We start from the raw sequence: 24,303 nt of genomic DNA, 5'->3' as shown, positions 1-24,303 counted from the left end.
TCGGCCCGGCTTGCTTGAATCCTGATGGTGCAGTGAGCAAGGGTCTCATGTCTGAGCATACCCTTCCACTCCTATAGTGGCCAAAACGATTCAGAAAAGGGGGTGGTGATGGACAGAGTATCTGAATTAAGCAGAACACTCCTACCCAGTCAAAAGATCAGGGCTTGATCCATCACCGTTTTTTAGCTCACTGCACCATCCCAGTTCAGAACCTGGCTACATGCAAATTAGTCTGTCCCTGGCCCAGTGCATCATGGGAACAGGGCAGACCAAACTACCAAGCCAATTCTTTACTGGAAAGGAAACAAGCTTCCGGGGACCGGTTTCTGGCATTGCAGCCGTCTTCGGCCCGGCTTGCTTGAATCCTGATGGTGCAGTGAGCAAGGGACTCATGTCTGAGCATACCCTTCCACTCCTATAGTGGCCAAAACGATTCAGAAAAGGGGGTGGTGATGGACAGAGTATCTGAATTAAGCAGAACACTCCTACCCAGTCAAAAGATCAGGGCTTGATCCATCACCGTTTTTTAGCTCACTGCACCATCCCAGTTCAGAACCTGGCTACATGCAAATTAGTCTGTCCCTGGCCCAGTGCATCATGGGAACAGGCAGACCAAACTTCCAAGCCAATATTTTACTGGAAAGGAAACAAGATTCCGGGGACCGGTTTCTGGCATTACAGCCGTCTTCGGCCCGGCTTGCTTGAATCCTGATGGTGCAGTCAGCAAGGGACTCACATCTGAGTATACCCTTCCACACTTGTAGTGGCCAAAACGATTCATAAAGGGGTGGTGATGGACAGAGTATCTGAATTAAGCAGAACACTCCTACCCAGTCCAAAGATCAGGGCTTGATCCATCACCGTTTTTTAGCTCACTGCACCATCCCAGTTCAGAACCTGGCTACATGCAAATTAGTCTGTCCCTGGCCCAGTGCATCATTGGAACAGGGCAGACCAAACTACCAAGCCAATTCTTTACTGGAAAGGAAACAAGCTTCCGGGGACCGGTTTCTGGCATTGCAGCCGTCTTCCGCCTGGTTTGCTTGAATCCTGATGGTGCAGTGAGCAAGGGACTCATGTCTGAGCATACCCTTCCACTCCTATAGTGGCCAAAACGATTCAGAAAAGGGTGTGGTGATGGACAGAGTATCTGAATTAAGCAGAACACTCCTACCCAGTCAAAAGATCAGGGATTGATCCATCACCGTTTTTTAGCTCACTGCACCATCCCAGTTCAGAACCTGGCTACATGCAAATTAGTCTGTCCCTGGCCCAGTGCATCATGGGAACAGGGCAGACCAAACTACCAAGCCAATTCTTTACTGGAAAGTAAACAAGCTTCCGGGGACCGGTTTCTGGCATTGCAGCCGTCTTCGGCCCGGCTTGCTTGAATCCTGATGGTGCAGTGAGCAAGGGACTCATGTCTGAGCATACCCTTCCACTCCTATAGTGGCCAAAACGATTCAGAAAAGGGGGTGGTGATGGACAGAGTATCTGAATTAAGCAGAACACTCCTACCCAGTCAAAAGATCAGGGCTTGATCCATCACTGTTTTTTAGCTCACTGCACCATCCCAGTTCAGAACCTGGCTACATGCAAATTAGTCTGTCCCTGCCCAGTGCATCATGGGAACAGGGCAGACCAAACTACCAAGCCAATTCTTTACTGGAAAGGAAACAAGCTTCTGGGGACCAGTTTCTGGAATTGCAACCGTCTTCGGCCCGGCTTGCTTGAATCCTGATGGTGCAGTGAGCAAGGGTCTCATGTCTGAGCATACCCTTCCACTCCTATAGTGGCCAAAACGATTCAGAAAAGGGGGTGGTGATGGACAGAGTATCTGAATTAAGCAGAACACTCCTACCCAGTCAAAAGATCAGGGCTTGATCCATCACCGGTTTTTAGCTCACTGCACCATCCCAGTTCAGAACCTGGCTACATGCAAATTAGTCTGTCCCTGGCCCAGTGCATCATGGGAACAGGGCAGACCAAACTACCAAGCCAATTCTTTACTGGAAAGGAAACAAGCTTCCGGGGACCGGTTTCTGGCATTGCAGCCGTCTTCGGCCCGGCTTGCTTGAATCCTGATGGTGCAGTGAGCAAGGGACTCATGTCTGAGCATACCCTTCCACTCCTATAGTGGCCAAAACGATTCAGAAAAGGGTGTGGTGATGGACAGAGTATCTGAATTAAGCAGAACACTCCTACCCAGTCAAAAGATCAGGGCTTGATCCATCACTGTTTTTTAGCTCACTGCACCATCCCAGTTCAGAACCTGGCTACATGCAAATTAGTCTGTCCCTGCCCAGTGCATCATGGGAACAGGGCAGACCAAACTACCAAGCCAATTCTTTACTGGAAAGGAAACAAGCTTCTGGGGACCGGTTTCTGGAATTGCAACCGTCTTCGGCCCGGCTTGCTTGAATCCTGATGGTGCAGTGAGCAAGGGACTCATGTCTGAGCATACCCTTCCACTCCTATAGTGGCCAAAACGATTCAGAAAAGGGGGTGGTGATGGACAGAGTATCTGAATTAAGCAGAACACTCCTACCCAGTCAAAAGATCAGGACTTGATCCATCACTGTTTTTTAGCTCACTGCACCATCCCAGTTCAGAACCTGGCTACATGCAAATTACTCTGTCCCTGCCCAGTGCATCATGGGAACAGGGCAGACCAAACTACCAAGCCAATTCTTTACTGGAAAGGAAACAAGCTTCTGGGGACCGGTTTCTGGAATTGCAACCGTCTTCGGCCCGGCTTGCTTGAATCCTGATGGTGCAGTGAGCAAGGGTCTCATGTCTGAGCATACCCTTCCATTCCTATAGTGGCCAAAACGATTCAGAAAAGGGGGTGGTGATGGACAGAGTATCTGAATTAAGCAGAACACTCCTACCCAGTCAAAAGATCAGGGCTTGATCCATCACTGTTTTTTAGCTCACTGCACCATCCCAGTTCAGAACCTGGCTACATGCAAATTAGTCTGTCCCTGCCCAGTGCATCATGGGAACAGGGCAGACCAAACTACCAAGCCAATTCTTTACTGGAAAGGAAACAAGCTTCTGGGGACCGGTTTCTGGAATTGCAACCGTCTTCGGCCCGGCTTGCTTGAATCCTGATGGTGCAGTGAGCAAGGGTCTCATGTCTGAGCATACCCTTCCACTCCTATAGTGGCCAAAACGATTCAGAAAAGGGGGTGGTGATGGACAGAGTATCTGAATTAAGCAGAACACTCCTACCCAGTCAAAAGATCAGGGCTTGATCCATCACCGTTTTTTAGCTCACTGCACCATCCCAGTTCAGAACCTGGCTACATGCAAATTAGTCTGTCCCTGGCCCAGTGCATCATGGGAACAGGGCAGACCAAACTACCAAGCCAATTCTTTACTGGAAAGGAAACAAGCTTCCGGGGACCGGTTTCTGGCATTGCAGCCGTCTTCGGCCCGGCTTGCTTGAATCCTGATGGTGCAGTGAGCAAGGGACTCATGTCTGAGCATACCCTTCCACTCCTATAGTGGCCAAAACGATTCAGAAAAGGGGGTGGTGATGGACAGAGTATCTGAATTAAGCAGAACACTCCTACCCAGTCAAAAGATCAGGGCTTGATCCATCACCGTTTTTTAGCTCACTGCACCATCCCAGTTCAGAACCTGGCTACATGCAAATTAGTCTGTCCCTGGCCCAGTGCATCATTGGAACAGGGCAGACCAAACTACCAAGCCAATTCTTTACTGGAAAGGAAACAAGCTTCCGGGGACCGGTTTCTGGCATTGCAGCCGTCTTCCGCCTGGTTTGCTTGAATCCTGATGGTGCAGTGAGCAAGGGACTCATGTCTGAGCATACCCTTCCACTCCTATAGTGGCCAAAACGATTCAGAAAAGGGTGTGGTGATGGACAGAGTATCTGAATTAAGCAGCACACTCCTACCCAGTCAAAAGATCAGGGATTGATCCATCACCGTTTTTTAGCTCACTGCACCATCCCAGTTCAGAACCTGGCTACATGCAAATTAGTCTGTCCCTGGCCCAGTGCATCATGGGAACAGGGCAGACCAAACTACCAAGCCAATTCTTTACTGGAAAGTAAAAAAGCTTCCGGGGACCGGTTTCTGGCATTGCAGCCGTCTTCGGCCCGGCTTGCTTGAATCCTGATGGTGCAGTGAGCAAGGGACTCATGTCTGAGCATACCCTTCCACTCCTATAGTGGCCAAAACGATTCAGAAAAGGGGGTGGTGATGGACAGAGTATCTGAATTAAGCAGAACACTCCTACCCAGTCAAAAGATCAGGGCTTGATCCATCACTGTTTTTTAGCTCACTGCACCATCCCAGTTCAGAACCTGGCTACATGCAAATTAGTCTGTCCCTGCCCAGTGCATCATGGGAACAGGGCAGACCAAACTACCAAGCCAATTCTTTACTGGAAAGGAAACAAGCTTCTGGGGACCAGTTTCTGGAATTGCAACCGTCTTCGGCCCGGCTTGCTTGAATCCTGATGGTGCAGTGAGCAAGGGTCTCATGTCTGAGCATACCCTTCCACTCCTATAGTGGCCAAAACGATTCAGAAAAGGGTGTGGTGATGGACAGAGTATCTGAATTAAGCAGAACACTCCTACCCAGTCAAAAGATCAGGGCTTGATCCATCACTGTTTTTTAGCTCACTGCACCATCCCAGTTCAGAACCTGGCTACATGCAAATTAGTCTGTCCCTGCCCAGTGCATCATGGGAACAGGGCAGACCAAACTACCAAGCCAATTCTTTACTGGAAAGGAAACAAGCTTCTGGGGACCGGTTTCTGGAATTGCAACCGTCTTCGGCCCGGCTTGCTTGAATCCTGATGGTGCAGTGAGCAAGGGTCTCATGTCTGAGCATACCCTTCCACTCCTATAGTGGCCAAAACGATTCAGAAAAGGGGGTGGTGATGGACAGAGTATCTGAATTAAGCAGAACACTCCTACCCAGTCAAAAGATCAGGGCTTGATCCATCACTGTTTTTTAGCTCACTGCACCATCCCAGTTCAGAACCTGGCTACATGCAAATTAGTCTGTCCCTGCCCAGTGCATCATGGGAACAGGGCAGACCAAACTACCAAGCCAATTCTTTACTGGAAAGGAAACAAGCTTCTGGGGACCGGTTTCTGGAATTGCAACCGTCTTCGGCCCGGCTTGCTTGAATCCTGATGGTGCAGTGAGCAAGGGTCTCATGTCTGAGCATACCCTTCCACTCCTATAGTGGCCAAAACGATTCAGAAAAGGGGGTGGTGATGGACAGAGTATCTGAATTAAGCAGAACACTCCTACCCAGTCAAAAGATCAGGGCTTGATCCATCACCGTTTTTTAGCTCACTGCACCATCCCAGTTCAGAACCTGGCTACATGCAAATTAGTCTGTCCCTGGCCCAGTGCATCATGGGAACAGGGCAGACCAAACTACCAAGCCAATTCTTTACTGGAAAGGAAACAAGCTTCCGGGGACCGGTTTCTGGCATTGCAGCCGTCTTCGGCCCGGCTTGCTTGAATCCTGATGGTGCAGTGAGCAAGGGACTCATGTCTGAGCATACCCTTCCACTCCTATAGTGGCCAAAACGATTCAGAAAAGGGGGTGGTGATGGACAGAGTATCTGAATTAAGCAGAACACTCCTACCCAGTCAAAAGATCAGGGCTTGATCCATCACTGTTTTTTAGCTCACTGCACCATCCCAGTTCAGAACCTGGCTACATGCAAATTAGTCTGTCCCTGCCCAGTGCATCATGGGAACAGGGCAGACCAAACTACCAAGCCAATTCTTTGCTGGAAAGGAAACAAGCTTCTGGGGACCGGTTGCTGGCATTGCAACCGTCTTCGGCCCGGCTTGCTTGAATCCTGATGGTGCAGTGAGCAAGGGACTCATGTCTGAGCATACCCTTCCACTCCTATAGTGGCCAAAACGAATCAGAAAAGGGGGTGGTGATGGACAGAGTATCTGAATTAAGCAGAACACTCCTACCCAGTCAAAAGATCAGGGCTTGATCCATCACCGTTTTTTAGCTCACTGCACCATCCCAGTTCAGAACCTGGCTACATGCAAATTAGTCTGTCCCTGGCCGAGTGCATCATGGGAACAGGGCAGACAAACTACCAAGCCAATTCTTTACTGGAAAGGAAACAAGCTTCCGGGGACCGGTTTCTGGCATTGCAGCCGTCTTCGGCCTGGTTTGCTTGAATCCTGATGGTGCAGTGAGCAAGGGACTCATGTCTGAGCATACCCTTCCACTCCTATAGTGGCCAAAACGATTCAGAAAAGGGTGTGGTGATGGACAGAGTATCTGAATTAAGCAGAACACTCCTACCCAGTCAAAAGATCAGGGCTTGATCCATCACCGTTTTTTAGCTCACTGCACCATCCCAGTTCAGAACCTGGCTACATGCAAATTAGTCTGTCCCTGCCCAGTGCATCATGGGAACAGGGCAGACCAAACTACCAAGCCAATTCTTTACTGGAAAGGAAACAAGCTTCCGGGGACCGGTTTCTGGCATTGCAGCCGTCTTCGGCCCGGCTTGCTTGAATCCTGATGGTGCAGTGAGCAAGGGACTCATGTCTGAGCATACCCTTCCACTCCTATAGTGGCCAAAACGATTCAGAAAAGGGGGTGGTGATGGACAGAGTATCTGAATTAAGCAGAACACTCCTACCCAGTCAAAAGATCAGGGCTTGATCCATCACCGTTTTTTAGCTCACTGCACCATCCCAGTTCAGAACCTGGCTACATGCAAATTAGTCTGTCCCTGGCCCAGTGCATCATGGGAACAGGCAGACCAAACTTCCAAGCCAATATTTTACTGGAAAGGAAACAAGATTCCGGGGACCGGTTTCTGGCATTACAGCCGTCTTCGGCCCGGCTTGCTTGAATCCTGATGGTGCAGTCAGCAAGGGACTCACATCTGAGTATACCCTTCCACACTTGTAGTGGCCAAAACGATTCATAAAGGGGTGGTGATGGACAGAGTATCTGAATTAAGCAGAACACTCCTACCCAGTCCAAAGATCAGGGCTTGATCCATCACCGTTTTTTAGCTCACTGCACCATCCCAGTTCAGAACCTGGCTACATGCAAATTAGTCTGTCCCTGGCCCAGTGCATCATTGGAACAGGGCAGACCAAACTACCAAGCCAATTCTTTACTGGAAAGGAAACAAGCTTCCGGGGACCGGTTTCTGGCATTGCAGCCGTCTTCCGCCTGGTTTGCTTGAATCCTGATGGTGCAGTGAGCAAGGGACTCATGTCTGAGCATACCCTTCCACTCCTATAGTGGCCAAAACGATTCAGAAAAGGGTGTGGTGATGGACAGAGTATCTGAATTAAGCAGAACACTCCTACCCAGTCAAAAGATCAGGGATTGATCCATCACCGTTTTTTAGCTCACTGCACCATCCCAGTTCAGAACCTGGCTACATGCAAATTAGTCTGTCCCTGGCCCAGTGCATCATGGGAACAGGGCAGACCAAACTACCAAGCCAATTCTTTACTGGAAAGTAAACAAGCTTCCGGGGACCGGTTTCTGGCATTGCAGCCGTCTTCGGCCCGGCTTGCTTGAATCCTGATGGTGCAGTGAGCAAGGGACTCATGTCTGAGCATACCCTTCCACTCCTATAGTGGCCAAAACGATTCAGAAAAGGGGGTGGTGATGGACAGAGTATCTGAATTAAGCAGAACACTCCTACCCAGTCAAAAGATCAGGGCTTGATCCATCACTGTTTTTTAGCTCACTGCACCATCCCAGTTCAGAACCTGGCTACATGCAAATTAGTCTGTCCCTGCCCAGTGCATCATGGGAACAGGGCAGACCAAACTACCAAGCCAATTCTTTACTGGAAAGGAAACAAGCTTCTGGGGACCAGTTTCTGGAATTGCAACCGTCTTCGGCCCGGCTTGCTTGAATCCTGATGGTGCAGTGAGCAAGGGTCTCATGTCTGAGCATACCCTTCCACTCCTATAGTGGCCAAAACGATTCAGAAAAGGGGGTGGTGATGGACAGAGTATCTGAATTAAGCAGAACACTCCTACCCAGTCAAAAGATCAGGGCTTGATCCATCACCGTTTTTTAGCTCACTGCACCATCCCAGTTCAGAACCTGGCTACATGCAAATTAGTCTGTCCCTGGCCCAGTGCATCATGGGAACAGGGCAGACCAAACTACCAAGCCAATTCTTTACTGGAAAGGAAACAAGCTTCCGGGGACCGGTTTCTGGCATTGCAGCCGTCTTCGGCCCGGCTTGCTTGAATCCTGATGGTGCAGTGAGCAAGGGACTCATGTCTGAGCATACCCTTCCACTCCTATAGTGGCCAAAACGATTCAGAAAAGGGTGTGGTGATGGACAGAGTATCTGAATTAAGCAGAACACTCCTACCCAGTCAAAAGATCAGGGCTTGATCCATCACTGTTTTTTAGCTCACTGCACCATCCCAGTTCAGAACCTGGCTACATGCAAATTACTCTGTCCCTGCCCAGTGCATCATGGGAACAGGGCAGACCAAACTACCAAGCCAATTCTTTACTGGAAAGGAAACAAGCTTCTGGGGACCGGTTTCTAGAATTGCAACCGTCTTCGGCCCGGCTTGCTTGAATCCTGATGGTGCAGTGAGCAAGGGTCTCATGTCTGAGCATACCCTTCCATTCCTATAGTGGCCAAAACGATTCAGAAAAGGGGGTGGTGATGGACAGAGTATCTGAATTAAGCAGAACACTCCTACCCAGTCAAAAGATCAGGGCTTGATCCATCACTGTTTTTTAGCTCACTGCACCATCCCAGTTCAGAACCTGGCTACATGCAAATTAGTCTGTCCCTGCCCAGTGCATCATGGGAACAGGGCAGACCAAACTACCAAGCCAATTCTTTACTGGAAAGGAAACAAGCTTCTGGGGACCGGTTTCTGGAATTGCAACCGTCTTCGGCCCGGCTTGCTTGAATCCTGATGGTGCAGTGAGCAAGGGTCTCATGTCTGAGCATACCCTTCCACTCCTATAGTGGCCAAAACGATTCAGAAAAGGGGGTGGTGATGGACAGAGTATCTGAATTAAGCAGAACACTCCTACCCAGTCAAAAGATCAGGGCTTGATCCATCACCGTTTTTTAGCTCACTGCACCATCCCAGTTCAGAACCTGGCTACATGCAAATTAGTCTGTCCCTGGCCCAGTGCATCATGGGAACAGGGCAGACCAAACTACCAAGCCAATTCTTTACTGGAAAGGAAACAAGCTTCCGGGGACCGGTTTCGGGCATTGCAGCCGTCTTCGGCCCGGCTTGCTTGAATCCTGATGGTGCAGTGAGCAAGGGACTCATGTCTGAGCATACCCTTCCACTCCTATAGTGGCCAAAACGATTCAGAAAAGGGGGTGGTGATGGACAGAGAATCTGAATTAAGCAGAACACTCCTACCCAGTCAAAAGATCAGGGCTTGATCCATCACTGTTTTTTAGCTCACTGCACCATCCCAGTTCAGAACCTGGCTACATGCAAATTAGTCTGTCCCTGCCCAGTGCATCATGGGAACAGGGCAGACCAAACTACCAAGCCAATTCTTTGCTGGAAAGGAAACAAGCTTCTGGGGACCGGTTGCTGGCATTGCAACCGTCTTCGGCCCGGCTTGCTTGAATCCTGATGGTGCAGTGAGCAAGGGACTCATGTCTGAGCATACCCTTCCACTCCTATAGTGGCCAAAACGATTCAGAAAAGGGGGTGGTGATGGACAGAGTATCTGAATTAAGCAGAACACTCCTACCCAGTCAAAAGATCAGGGCTTGATCCATCACCGTTTTTTAGCTCACTGCACCATCCCAGTTCAGAACCTGGCTACATGCAAATTAGTCTGTCCCTGGCCCAGTGCATCATGGGAACAGGGCAGACAAACTACCAAGCCAATTCTTTACTGGAAAGGAAACAAGCTTCCGGGGACCGGTTTCTGGCATTGCAGCCGTCTTCGGCCTGGTTTGCTTGAATCCTGATGGTGCAGTGAGCAAGGGACTCATGTCTGAGCATACCCTTCCACTCCTATAGTGGCCAAAACGATTCAGAAAAGGGTGTGGTGATGGACAGAGTATTTGAATTAAGCAGAACACTCCTACCCAGTCAAAAGATCAGGGCTTGATCCATCACCGTTTTTTAGCTCACTGCACCATCCCAGTTCAGAACCTGGCTACATGCAAATTAGTCTGTCCCTGGCCCAGTGCATCATGGGAACAGGCAGACCAAACTTCCAAGCCAATATTTTACTGGAAAGGAAACAAGATTCCGGGGACCGGTTTCTGGCATTACAGCCGTCTTCGGCCCGGCTTGCTTGAATCCTGATGGTGCAGTCAGCAAGGGACTCACATCTGAGTATACCCTTCCACACTTGTAGTGGCCAAAACGATTCATAAAGGGGTGGTGATGGACAGAGTATCTGAATTAAGCAGAACACTCCTACCCAGTCCAAAGATCAGGGCTTGATCCATCACCGTTTTTTAGCTCACTGCACCATCCCAGTTCAGAACCTGGCTACATGCAAATTAGTCTGTCCCTGGCCCAGTGCATCATTGGAACAGGGCAGACCAAACTACCAAGCCAATTCTTTACTGGAAAGGAAACAAGCTTCCGGGGACCGGTTTCTGGCATTGCAGCCGTCTTCCGCCTGGTTTGCTTGAATCCTGATGGTGCAGTGAGCAAGGGACTCATGTCTGAGCATACCCTTCCACTCCTATAGTGGCCAAAACGATTCAGAAAAGGGTGTGGTGATGGACAGAGTATCTGAATTAAGCAGAACACTCCTACCCAGTCAAAAGATCAGGGATTGATCCATCACCGTTTTTTAGCTCACTGCACCATCCCAGTTCAGAACCTGGCTACATGCAAATTAGTCTGTCCCTGGCCCAGTGCATCATGGGAACAGGGCAGACCAAACTACCAAGCCAATTCTTTACTGGAAAGGAAACAAGCTTCCGGGGACCGGTTTCTGGCATTGCAGCCGTCTTCGGCCCGGCTTGCTTGAATCCTGATGGTGCAGTGAGCAAGGGACTCATGTCTGAGCATACCCTTCCACTCCTATAGTGGCCAAAACGATTCAGAAAAGGGGGTGGTGATGGACAGAGTATCTGAATTAAGCAGAACACTCCTACCCAGTCAAAAGATCAGGGCTTGATCCATCACTGTTTTTTAGCTCACTGCACCATCCCAGTTCAGAACCTGGCTACATGCAAATTAGTCTGTCCCTGCCCAGTGCATCATGGGAACAGGGCAGACCAAACTACCAAGCCAATTCTTTACTGGAAAGGAAACAAGCTTCTGGGGACCAGTTTCTGGAATTGCAACCGTCTTCGGCCCGGCTTGCTTGAATCCTGATGGTGCAGTGAGCAAGGGTCTCATGTCTGAGCATACCCTTCCACTCCTATAGTGGCCAAAACGATTCAGAAAAGGGGGTGGTGATGGACAGAGTATCTGAATTAAGCAGAACACTCCTACCCAGTGAAAAGATCAGGGCTTGATCCATCACCGTTTTTTAGCTCACTGCACCATCCCAGTTCAGAACCTGGCTACATGCAAATTAGTCTGTCCCTGGCCCAGTGCATCATGGGAACAGGGCAGACCAAACTACCAAGCCAATTCTTTACTGGAAAGGAAACAAGCTTCCGGGGACCGGTTTCTGGCATTGCAGCCGTCTTCGGCCCGGCTTGCTTGAATCCTGATGGTGCAGTGAGCAAGGGACTCATGTCTGAGCATACCCTTCCACTCCTATAGTGGCCAAAACGATTCAGAAAAGGGGGTGGTGATGGACAGAGTATCTGAATTAAGCAGAACACTCCTACCCAGTCAAAAGATCAGGGCTTGATCCATCACTGTTTTTTAGCTCACTGCACCATCCCAGTTCAGAACCTGGCTACATGCAAATTAGTCTGTCCCTGGCCCAGTGCATCATGGGAACAGGGCAGGCCAAACTACCAAGCCAATTCTTTACTCGAAAGGAAACAAGCTTCCGGGGACCGGTTTCTGGCATTGCAGCCGTCTTCGGCCCGGCTTGCTTGAATCCTGATGGTGCAGTGAGCAAGGGACTCATGTCTGAGTATACCCTTCCACTCCTATAGTGGCCAAAACGATTCAGAAAAGGGGGTGGTGATGGATGGAGTATCTGAATTAAGCAGAACACTCCTACCCAGTCAAAAGATCAGGGCTTAATCCATCACCGTTTTTTAGCTCACTGCACCATCCCAGTTCAGAACCTGGCTACATGCAAATTAGTCTGTCCCTGGCCCAGTGCATCTTGGGAACAGGGCAGACCAAACTACCAAGCCAATTCTTTACTGGAAAGGAAACAAGCTTCCGGGGACCGTTTTCTGGCATTGCAGCCGTCTTCGGCCCGACTTGCTTGAATCCTGATGGTGCAGTCAGCAAGGGACTCACATCTGAGTATACCCTTCCACACTTGTAGTGGCCAAAACGATTCATAAAGGGGTGGTGATGGACAGAGTGCCTGAATTAAGCAGAACACTCCTACCCAGTCAAAAGATCAGGGCTTGATCCATCACCGTTTTTTAGCTCACTGCACCATCCCAGCTCAGAACCTGGCTACATGCAAACTAGTCTGACCCTGGCCCAGTGCATCATGGGAACAGGGCAGACCAAACTTTGCAGACAGGTGTTCAGAGGCCACGCCCCTTTATACACCTCGGTGCAACGCAGCTCTGTGGCGCTTACTGGAGGTACCTAGTGGGCTAGTTTGACCCTAGGAACCCTTAGGATTGAAGGGGACTTAATCTCTCAACTTAGAACGGTGACAGGGCGCGTTTACACAGTGGTGAAGGGAGGGGAGGGGCCTGTCATGATGTGTACAAACACGCCCTGTGGCGCGTTTTAAGTTGGGGAAAAATTTCCACTTCAAACCTGAGGGATCATGGGGGCCAAGTAGCCCACCATGTGCTTCCAGGAAGCGCCACTGAGCTGCGTTTCAATGAGGTGGTGCAGGCCGTGCCCCTTTTTACATCTTTCTGCTATGCAGCTCTGTGGCGCTTACTGGATGTACTACGAATTTCAATTTACTCACCTGTTATCAGGAAAGACCTCAGTGCAGCATCTTTGAGCACAGTATTGATCGTGAAAAGTAATTCTAACCATACTTACCAGTAAATGAATTTAATTTCCTTCCGTATGCTAACATTGACTGGTTTCACTTGTAAATTCTGTGGAGTTTTGTAACTTTTAAATATTCACCTAAAATCATCCGAACAACGAATTCCGATTTACTCACCTGTTATCAGGAGAGAACCCAGTGCTGCATCTTTTAGCCCAGCACTGACCCTGAAAAGTAATTCTAACCAGTAACTTGCTTTTCATTCTATAGGAATCCATTGTCTGGTTTTCACCAGAAAAGTTTCTAAGTGTCTATTTTCACAAACTACAAATATTCTTTAAAAATTGCCAGTATGACTTAAACGCATTTGTTCAACTGTTTACAGGAGATGCACGAGTGCTGTATCCAGGATCCACCACTGAGTAAGAAAAAGTAACGATAACACTACTTACTTTCGAAGTGATTTTCCTCTCATAGCATAACATAGGTGATTCTATGTGGAAAATTTTCTGTCAACTTTAAAATACAATAATATTCCTTAAAAATCACTTCTGTAACCAAAACGCTTTTACTCAACTGTTTACAGGAGATGTCCCAGGACTGAATCTAGAATCCAGTCCTGTGGTTAGAAAAGTAATCCATAAAGTCACTAATTGCATTTAACTAGAAATTCCCATTCAGCTCAATGTTGCATTGTGTTTGAAATTGTGTTGCCCATTGCAACAACAGTAAATATTGTACTTAAAAATCTATTGCCTATTTGCAAAGCATTTAAACTAAAGTAATTCATTCAGAGAAAGTTAATTTTTCTAATGTAATGTATAATGTAATTATAATGTAATTTAAAAAATAAAATATCTCAAAATAGTTTAAAAAAATTTAGTAAATCAGTATCAAAAAAATAAATATAAGAATTAATACATTTAAAAATTATCTTTTACAAAACCTTTGAAATTTACTGAAAAAACCATAGGTTTCAGACATGTTATAGTTAGGAATTAGCATTTAAAAAACCTTCAAAATTCACTGAAAAAACATCGGTTTGAGACATGTTATAGATAGAAATTAGCATTTAAAAAACCTTAGAAATTCACTGAAAAACCATTGTTTTTAGGGGTGTTATAGTTAGCTGGACATTTCACTCGTACAAAACCATTGAAATTCCTACGTTATAGTTAGTTGTACTAACTATAACTTGCGCGCCCGCAATCCACTGCTGATGATGTCACAGTGATGTCACTGACATGGTCAGTGACATCACCGATGACATCTCAAATGACATCACTGATGACATCACGGATGACATCATCCACGTGACAATGTGATACATCTTATCATACACTAGTATAACCTTTCAACACTCATTATAAAATATGGAGTACCATATTTGAAACCATTGACACACCAATACAAGTTTCTAAAAATCCGCTCAGTGATTCCTACATCTACACACACATCTAAACACTTACCTATAGATTCACTCATACATGCTAACAAAGATCTGTAGAACACTATTAAATATACTTATACCCCTACATCAACATTACACACCAGCACACATCCTATTCACTTATGCAGTCATCCTACTCACATATGGAAACAATTGATCATACTTATATTTACAAAGCTACACACTTACACAAACACCACTTTATTTATTCATATAGCTAGTAACTCATACTTCGTGTATTATAAAATCACTATTACAAGAATACAGTTATCCATACCATCACTCATAAAATCACTGAGTCTTATGTATACTTGTTTATATACAACAACTGTCACATACACTGCCTTTTATATTTCTAGTTTGTTGGACATGTATCATTGAGAAATATATTTACTCCTCACCACACCCATAAAGAGATTCACTCACCCAAACAACTGTTTCCACATACAGTCTTAACCTCTAATACCTACTAAATCAACTATTTACACATCTTTGGACAGTCACACATCTCCCACCCAACTACACACACATTCATTCACTATCCCATACAAATACTCACTTAACTAATTAATAACTAATATAGACTTTCACATAGCTAGTAACCAACTTATGTAGTAGTTTACACAACAAGAGATAGAGTAATACAGGTATTCACACAGTTTAATCACTATACCATATATTTAGTGAAACACTTTAAATTTGTCACTTAGACAGTCAATCACATTGCTACTAAATCCTCCAGTCAGACACTTATACATCCACTCATTTTTCAAGCAGATTGCTATATATGTATAATACTTATTTAAATATCGAAACAAACCACATTCACTGGATGATGTCATCACTGATGTCATCAGTGATGTAATTTAAGATGTCTTCAATGATGTCATCTGTGATGTCATCAGTGATGTCACTGACCATGTCATGAATGATGTAATATGTGTCATCATCAGTAGTGGATTGCGGGTGCACGAGTTATAGTTAGTACAACTAACTATAACGAAGGAATTTCAATGGTTTTGTACGAGTGAAATGTCCAACTAACTATAACACCTCTAAAACCTTTGTTTTTTTCAGTGAATTTCTAAGGTTTTTTAAATGCTAATTCCTAACTATAACATGTCTGAAACCTATGGTTTTTTCAGTGAATATATATATATATATATATATATATATATATTTAGTAGTTATGTTTAGGACATAGTTTCCATAGGAAAAGTTTTTTTGGTGTGTTTATAACTTTGGTGCCATTTGACAAATCTTCTTGGAATTTTCCCCAAAAAGTGGCCCGGTTTGTCTAGTTCTCCATGGAAATGTTTGGGGTGATCCATCAAGTGAGGGCCGAGAAAAAAGGAAGGTAAAAAAAGTTGTGTATCCCATGCAATTGCACATAGTGATTTGAACACAACAACAGCCTGAACTGCTGGACGGAAACACTAAATTTGGCAGTGAGGTAGCTCTTGGCCCAGCAAGGCCCTGTTTGTGATTTGGTGTAAATCCATTCAGTAGTTGTGGAGTTATTAAAGAAAAAACAAATTTGTACAGCTAGGGACGCAAACCTTCCACGGATTCCCTGCGATGGAACCGTGAAGTCACGCACTACCAGCAATGCAGTGATTACCTGACAACAACCTGGCCGGGGAGGTTGTGGGCACCATTTCAAGTATCAGGGAACAGTCCTCGGGCATTATAAATTATCTTCAAAAACGTGAAATGGGCAGGGTAGAGGTACCCTGATCCTATAGGTTTGTTAGAGGAGTGTCAGAGGGATCTATGATGGGTACAAAATTGAGTTAAAATCTTTTTACCACTTGGGAATCCGCAGATCTACACCAGGGCTCAGCGCGGCCCCTCATGATATTCCGTGAAAGATACACAAATCTTGGCACACTTTAAAATTAAAAAAACACTTCCAGATCCACTCAGACATCCACACAGGTCCTCTCAGACCAACATAGGCAGTCACACACTCACTCACAGGCCAACATAGGTATTTACACACACACACTCACAGAGTCACGCAGACTCTTACAGACACACATAGGCACTCACACACGCACTTAAACACCCAGTCATTGACCCACACATGCACTCACACCGCCGCATACACACCTATACAGCCACTTATGTACCCACTCACAGGCCTACATAGCTATTTACACAGCCATTCACACACACATAAAGCAAAACTACTAACACAGCCACTCACACACCCATACAGCCACTCATACAACTTACACACCCAGTCATACACCCACCCATCACACACTCACATGCTCACTTACACACCCACCCAACCACTCACACACCCACTAATATATCCATACAGTCACTCATACACCCACTCACTCATTCATGTTATACAGCCACTCATACACCCACTCACTTCCCCATACAGCCACTGACACACCAACTCACATACCCATACAATCATTTATACACCTACCAGTCAAACTACCACACTTGTAGACATATTGTTACATGTAATCACACATTCACAAGCAAATATATAACTTACAGATTTTCTTTAAACAAGAAAATGGGGGTTGTGGGTTGGGGGTTTATGTGACTTTCAAAGAAATGTTAATTTGTTGTTGTTGTTTTCTTTAAGTTTTTAACAAAAACTAAAAAACATGAAGTTGTAAAAGTAAATACACTAAACATGTGCATCCCTTGGTTAAACTAAAATATCATTTAACATTCATAGCTTCTTTTTACCTCAATCACTGCCAGAATGGACTGCTTCTGAACAGTGAGACCAGTTTTGCATTTCATGCAAAATGTACCAATGTCCCTAAATTCAGGGATTGTAGAAGACAAATAATCTGCAGATGGGGATGGCACCTGGTCACCAGATGAAACATCTATGCATTCCTCCTTTGTATTTCCTGGTGATGCCATATTCCAGAAAAAGAACAGCAAAGCAATTGCAGGAAGAACAATTCAAAACCAACCTTCCCAGCTTAGTCTATGTGAATGTCTGATTTATAACACCACACCCAAAGCATGAAAGAATTGGGAGATATATTCTATACAGAACCATGAAAAGTGTAGTAACAATGACATTCTTTATTGCTGTGTCACATGGGATTTGCAGTGACTTCGCAGCATCACTGCAATTAAAGAGATTTTTTTAATAAAACAAGATTCTAAAGTAGAACTACTTATTGTAATATAAGTTTATGTGTCATTTTATTAACTCACGTATCCCAAATGTTATTTTGAAAGTCTCTATATATGTTTTTAGGTATTGTTAAAAATCATGCCAACTCTGTGGATAGTCTGCAGTACTAGAAACAGGTGGTCTATGATGGATTCACAAATCCTGAAAATATATATAACCCACCCACCCAAGTGCCACGCATCAGGTGTTAGAGTAACGCATATAGGTGCCTTAAACTGCATTCCCATATTAGTGTAAACTGTCACGCAATGTCTTCTAATTATGTAAGTACTTGCTAAGTGAGGGTCTTTGTGAACGATTGTCTTCATTCATTCTCCCACGTCACCAAAACCAAATCTCCATTTATTCAGTTTCGCAATTATTTTTGAATTGAGTATTGTATGCTTTAACTGCTGCAAATATTTATTTTGCACTCTGATGTGAACAATATAAAGTAGTAACAAAAGAAGGCAGGTTGCAGAAGTATTTGAAAAACCTTTTTTACATGTGTGATTTGTGTGTCATAAAATTGGAAAGCAAATACACACAATTCCAGTCCTCTTTGCCAACTAGAAAATGTTCAAATATATTAATATCACTTTCAACTATATAGTATAGTAATTAAATATTACTTTTCATTCAATAAAACCATAGAAATTTACTGAGGAAACCAAAGGTTACAGGGACATTATAGTTAGGCTCAGATTTCCCACATACAAAACCATAGAAATTCAGCAGTGATAAATACCCCAGCTACCTGTAACTTATGGCCCTGCATTGCACTGCTTATGACCTCACATATAACATCACTCATGACATGGTCAGTGACATCACTGATGACATCACTGATACATCTGAAATGTCAACACTGATTACATCACTGATTACATCATCCACAGAACCATTCACACACCCACTCACACCCCATACTACCTCTCATACACCAACTCACACACCCACACAACCACCCACATACCTATTCACAGACCCATACAACCACCAAAACATCCACTCATCCATAGAGCCACTCATATACCCACTCACTCACCCATACAGATATTCACATAGTCATTCACTCACCCATTCAGCTGCTCACACAATCACTCACTCACCCATACACCCATTTATTCAACCTCACTGCCATTTACAAACACATTCCCACATCTATACAACTTGCAAGCCTACTCATTCACCCATACAGCCACTCACCGGGACACTGACTGTGCAATACAGCCACTAACACATACACTCCCTTTCCCATTCACCCACTCAAACAACCACTCACTCACCTATACACCAACTTACACACCCATAGAGCCACTCATACAGCCAATCACCCACCGATACAGCCAGTCACACCCCCACTCACTCACCAATACAGCCACTCACTGTCACGTACTCACTCAAACAGCTACTTACTCACCCAACTACTCACCTATAAAGCCACTCAGCCAGCCACTAACACACGGATATAGACAGTCACACAGCAACTCAGATGACATATGTTAGACATAGTATCATTCATTAGTAGTACAGAAAGAAATGTAATTTAACTTATGCAGTAGCTTAGTATATATCTTTAAGTCTCAGAAACATTTACGAAACACACTCACTGGATGGTGTCATTAGTGATGTCAATTGAGATGTTATCAGTGATGTCATAAGTGATGCCACTGACCAAGTCATGAGTAATGTAATATGTGATGTCATAAGCAGTGCAATGAGATGGTGTGACTTTCTCTCGTCTTAATTACTCCTTAAAATTAGGAGTAAGACAGGACTACTGCAAGTCTCAATCACAACAACACTGGCACATGTATCTGAAACTAAACAGTAACATATTTGAATGGTGCCTTGCAAAACCAATAACCGCCATATTCAACCATCAACACTGACATCTGTGCCTTCTTGAGCTTCTGGTTCTCAAAATATTTTAACCAGCTTCTGTCGCAGTAGCGGCACAAAAATACACGTGCAAAAAAATACACGTGCAGTGAGTGCTTTTACACAACAATCAAATCACCAAACGAAATATAACTCAACAGTGCCACCTGTCGTTTAAATTCACCAAATTTCAAACACAGAAAACAAATGAACAATAAATGCGCCAGACACGTTCTTTATCAGTAAACACGATGACATTTCTAGCTCGTCAGAGTATTAGTTGGAAGGAAAGTTAAATAAAAGCAACCATACTCACACGTTTGCATTACATCATTCAAGCATGTTCAGTACAGACATGCAGATTATCAGATTCAGCTTCAGTTGCTATTGGAGCACAAATTATAGAAGGTCGGACGATTCTTCACTTCTGACTTGACAGCCTATTTTACTACAATTTACTCCTCCACCTTCATATTGTATTGATAGGTAACCAAGTACTACTATCATTATTATATTGTTTTGATATTTTTTAATATAAGGAAATAGAGCGTGTCCTAATTAAGAGGACGTTTGCAAGCTTTCTGAATTTTAACCATCTCCATTGACAGGTCTTGCTAACTTCCAAGTTATTATCCCTTCATTTCAATTTTTTCGTTTTGATTGTTTGCATTTTTTCTCTGCCGTTGTACTCTGAAAATGTTTTCCGTTCTAATTTCTGCATTTCTAACCCTTTGTTTAGGAAGGATTCCATGACGAGAACGACAGTATCATGTTGGTAGTGTACACCCTGTCGGACTTAATTCACTTTGGTTACAGAACCGCTATTTGCTTTCTGAAATCTGTCAGTATGTTTGCAACCAAAAGGGATTTATTTTGGTTTTACTGTGTCACTTTTACTGTGTCACTTGTGTCCACATATTGTAGACTAAATGAATCGTCATCAAAGCCATTAGGTCTCGCCACCAAAAGCTTACGCACGCATGCACACACATGGATCATGACATACTGTTGGCTACATGGCCGACGGCTTGCAGGAATGGGAAAGTAAACATTTAACATACTTGTTGAAGCTCGTAAAAAATAAAGCAAGAGGCTCGGGCGCAATTCACAAATACAAAGCCTTAAATAAAACAAGGGGGAAAAAACGCTCGTGGCACAGCGGTGGGTGAAGTTGAACTATAACTGGACAGGCAGTGAGCGGGTTAATGGGTTTGTTCAAGCTACCATCGATTGAGGGCCGCGGGGGCACTCATAATTTAAAAATAAAAACAGCATCAAAGGAAAGGTGATGTGGGATACACTTTAAAGTAGTTCTTATTCTCAACATGACATGGGCTCACACCAAAGCTTACGGACAACCCCTTTAGCCAACAGTTAAAGCCAAATGAACCACAGAAGCCAGCGGCTAACTGGGGCTGTAGGAAATCAACTTTCTGTCTGTGTATATGAGTGCATGTGTGTGTGTGTTGCATGTGTAGTGTGTCATATTGTGACACGAAATCTTAACAGACATAAAACTGTGTAGGCGATACATACAAATATTGAAGAATCTTCATTGGTAGTGGGTTGTGAATGTATTCCTCGATTTGAGATAAATGATACAACTCACTGAAGAAAGCAAATAGGTTCAGGCTGATTGTGTCTCTGGCTACAATTTTACTGCCCTGTCACATATTGAGTTCTCCTGACTTAGAAAGAAATAGAAACCAGTCCAAACTAGCATCCATCTACACTACAAATTCAAAGGTAAGAGACACTGGACAGAGTCGTTTTAAGGCATGGTCAAATTGGCAATTGTCCTGACTCCCAACCTCCCAAGGGGCTCCTTGGAAAGTGAATTTTCTCTTTATGTTACTAATGTCTATCCTGTTCCTCTATTTGAACCTCTCTCCCTCTCAGTCTATGTCTACCTCTGACCCTGTCTCAACTCTGTGTTATTTGAAGTAATGTTGGGGTCCCAGGCATTTTTGTGTGTGATCCTGTTGAAGTTAAACATCTAAATTCATATTGTTTGAAATAATGTAGGCTTGAGTTAGCAGGAAATTACGATTACAAATTCAAATTTGATTGTCTGGGCTCCCCAAAATCCTTAAATTGTCACTGATACCGGGAACAAAGCATGCACAATGACAACCAACACAGTGGAGCAGTGTCATTTTGATCCCATCCTAATATACTGTAGGAGTGCATCATAATCATTCGTAGTCAGTACTCCAATATATTTTGTGTGATTAATGTTACTAAGAAAACATGGGGTATTGCATATTTAAAGTAATCCACATAAAAACTAATGAGACATACATTTTTGGATAGAAATTTGATTAATAAAGGTCTTTGCAACATTTACTTATTAGTATTTTAGGAGAAATTAACGTTTAGATGTGTCTCATTGTGAGGTTAATCTAATAAAGTGAATGTGTAGATTAATGTTTAGTCATTTATAAGTATTTATAAGTATAACAAGAAATTATATTCATATTGATGTATTTGATATAGTATTTACATAATCTTTGCAATTTATTAAGGCGTTAAGAAACTGCATTTGCTATGTGTATAGAAATGTGCACATATTTGTAATCTTGTACACTATTAAGTTGACATGATTTTTGGGCCTCAAGAACTATTACAGTGCAAGCTCACGTTTAAAGTCAAACATGTAACTCGTATTTAACCTTCAATATAGAATGTGTTTGCTTGCGTTTTTGTTACTTCTGCAGGTGCGGGCAAAGCCTTATTAATTAGAAAAGAAGAATTACGAGCAAGGAGGTGAGCTCCCATGGAGGAGGAAAAGAATGTCCAAGGATGAATGAATCTGCAACTTATAGATGTGGGAAAGGTGGTGACAGGAACCAATTTTTGCTGGATTGTGGAAAGTTACTGGAGATGAGCACATGACTTACCTTGAATGCACAAATGTCTTATGATGTAACGTATTGAGTGTCAGAGAGACATCTTAGGACTTCATGAGGTACAGACCACTGCTTCTGCTTTGTGAGGCTTAATGCTACATGACCTGTAGTTGGGGTTTCTGCTACTGAAGACTCTAACAGCTGACACCTTTCTATTATTCACTATTTCCTTTATGCTTCTTAGGTTAGGGTTGTCTCTTTTAAGGCAGTGTAGGGCGGGATAGCATCCTCATACTTACCTTTGAGAATCATGTGATGCAATTTAACATTCAATTCTTTTTCCTGATTGTTTGCATCATCATAACAGAATCATCTGTATGATATTTGTTACATAGGGTAAATCGCTTCAGGAGATTTGGAATCATGCTGTTTGTTCCGTATTTTTATACTGTGATGCTGCGGTTGAGTTATATCAATATTTTTTTAATTTATAATTAAACCTTACTATTCCCAGATTTATGTATAGAGTGAATTACTGTGTGAATAAATTGGTTACAATGTATTGAATTTTAAATTTTGATTGATTGCTCCCTCGAACCATTCAAGTAGCTAAAAAACAATCTGGTTAAGTAGGAATGTTTATGTGGGGCCCAGCTCTCTCACAGTATAAGGCAACCACAATAGAAAGCAGGGATGAGCACACCCTCAAAACAATATGCAATGATTTTGTTCAGGGCACCTTTTCATGGTCCTTCATTGATAGTTTATACCGGTCTTAAATCTAGCATAAATATTAACACCAAGGTCATGGTCAGAAATTAATGACTGGAAAAGATGATCTGTAAAAGGCACAGGTATTTTAGGTTTTGTTAGCTTCACTGGATAAATTAGGCTGGTACTGCACTTGCATGATTTCACTGGAAGAGCCATAAATTGTATTGGAACATTGGAATGTTGACAGCTTCAATCAATCTAGCAGCAGTGGCCTATAAATACTGGTATAGGTCTGCTGCTGTCAAGATTTCAATATCGTATTCTATAGCCTCTGTCTCTCCCTCTCCCTGGCTCTTCAGGATGTATGAGGAGTGCGCAGGGAATGAGAGAGACAGAAGCTGGAGAGCGCACAAAGTTGGACTTACCCTCCCATTCCTCCCGTCCTCCCATGATTCAGTGTCACTGTAGCTGTAGAAGGAGGTAAGTTAGAAATCTCAGCAGATCCTGTGTTTCCCTTGGCTCTGCCAAACAAAGAAAAGCAGTTTGGCAGAGCTGAAGAGAATCAGAAATTCATTCAGGCGCCTTCCACATCTCCTGGGGTACATGTATGACAGTTGCTGTGGTGGATGTGAATGGTGCAGCAACTCTTGGACATGCTCGAGAGGAGCTGTGAAGAGCTTACAAGTTTAAGAGTCCCATGGGGTTAGAAACCCAGCAGGCCGTTTTTAAAAAACAATTGTGCCTCTCTGCACTGACAGGGCCTCATAGCCCGCCTTAGTAGGCCATACCGGCCATTAAAGTCCTGTAGCCAGCCTTTAATAACAGGTATATCCCGCTATAACAAGTTATAAGGCCACAGTAGAAAACCAAATGTTCTGATCAAGTAATCCAGAAATCTCAGCTGATAGATTCTTTAGATATTTGCAGATCATCAGCAAATTGCATGTTCAATAATTGCCTAAAACATGATTCCAGGAAAATCGAAGTATTAATGTTGGGCAACTATTCTTCCTTTTGATTCCTCACTTTTTGGCCACAAGAAGTAGGCGCTCTGCCCACCCTAGTGTCCTAAGTGAAGAAGCTTGGTGTTAGACCAGGCATCATTGGTGTGGGTTTCCCCTGTATTTTTTTCTTTGCCTCCTGTGTTTTTGCTATGTTTTGGACTTTG

This window comes from Lissotriton helveticus, chromosome 4_1 (genome assembly GCF_964261635.1).
Source record: "Lissotriton helveticus chromosome 4_1, aLisHel1.1, whole genome shotgun sequence".
Lineage (NCBI taxonomy): Eukaryota > Metazoa > Chordata > Amphibia > Caudata > Salamandridae > Lissotriton > Lissotriton helveticus.
Note: the sequence above shows the minus strand (reverse complement) of the source record.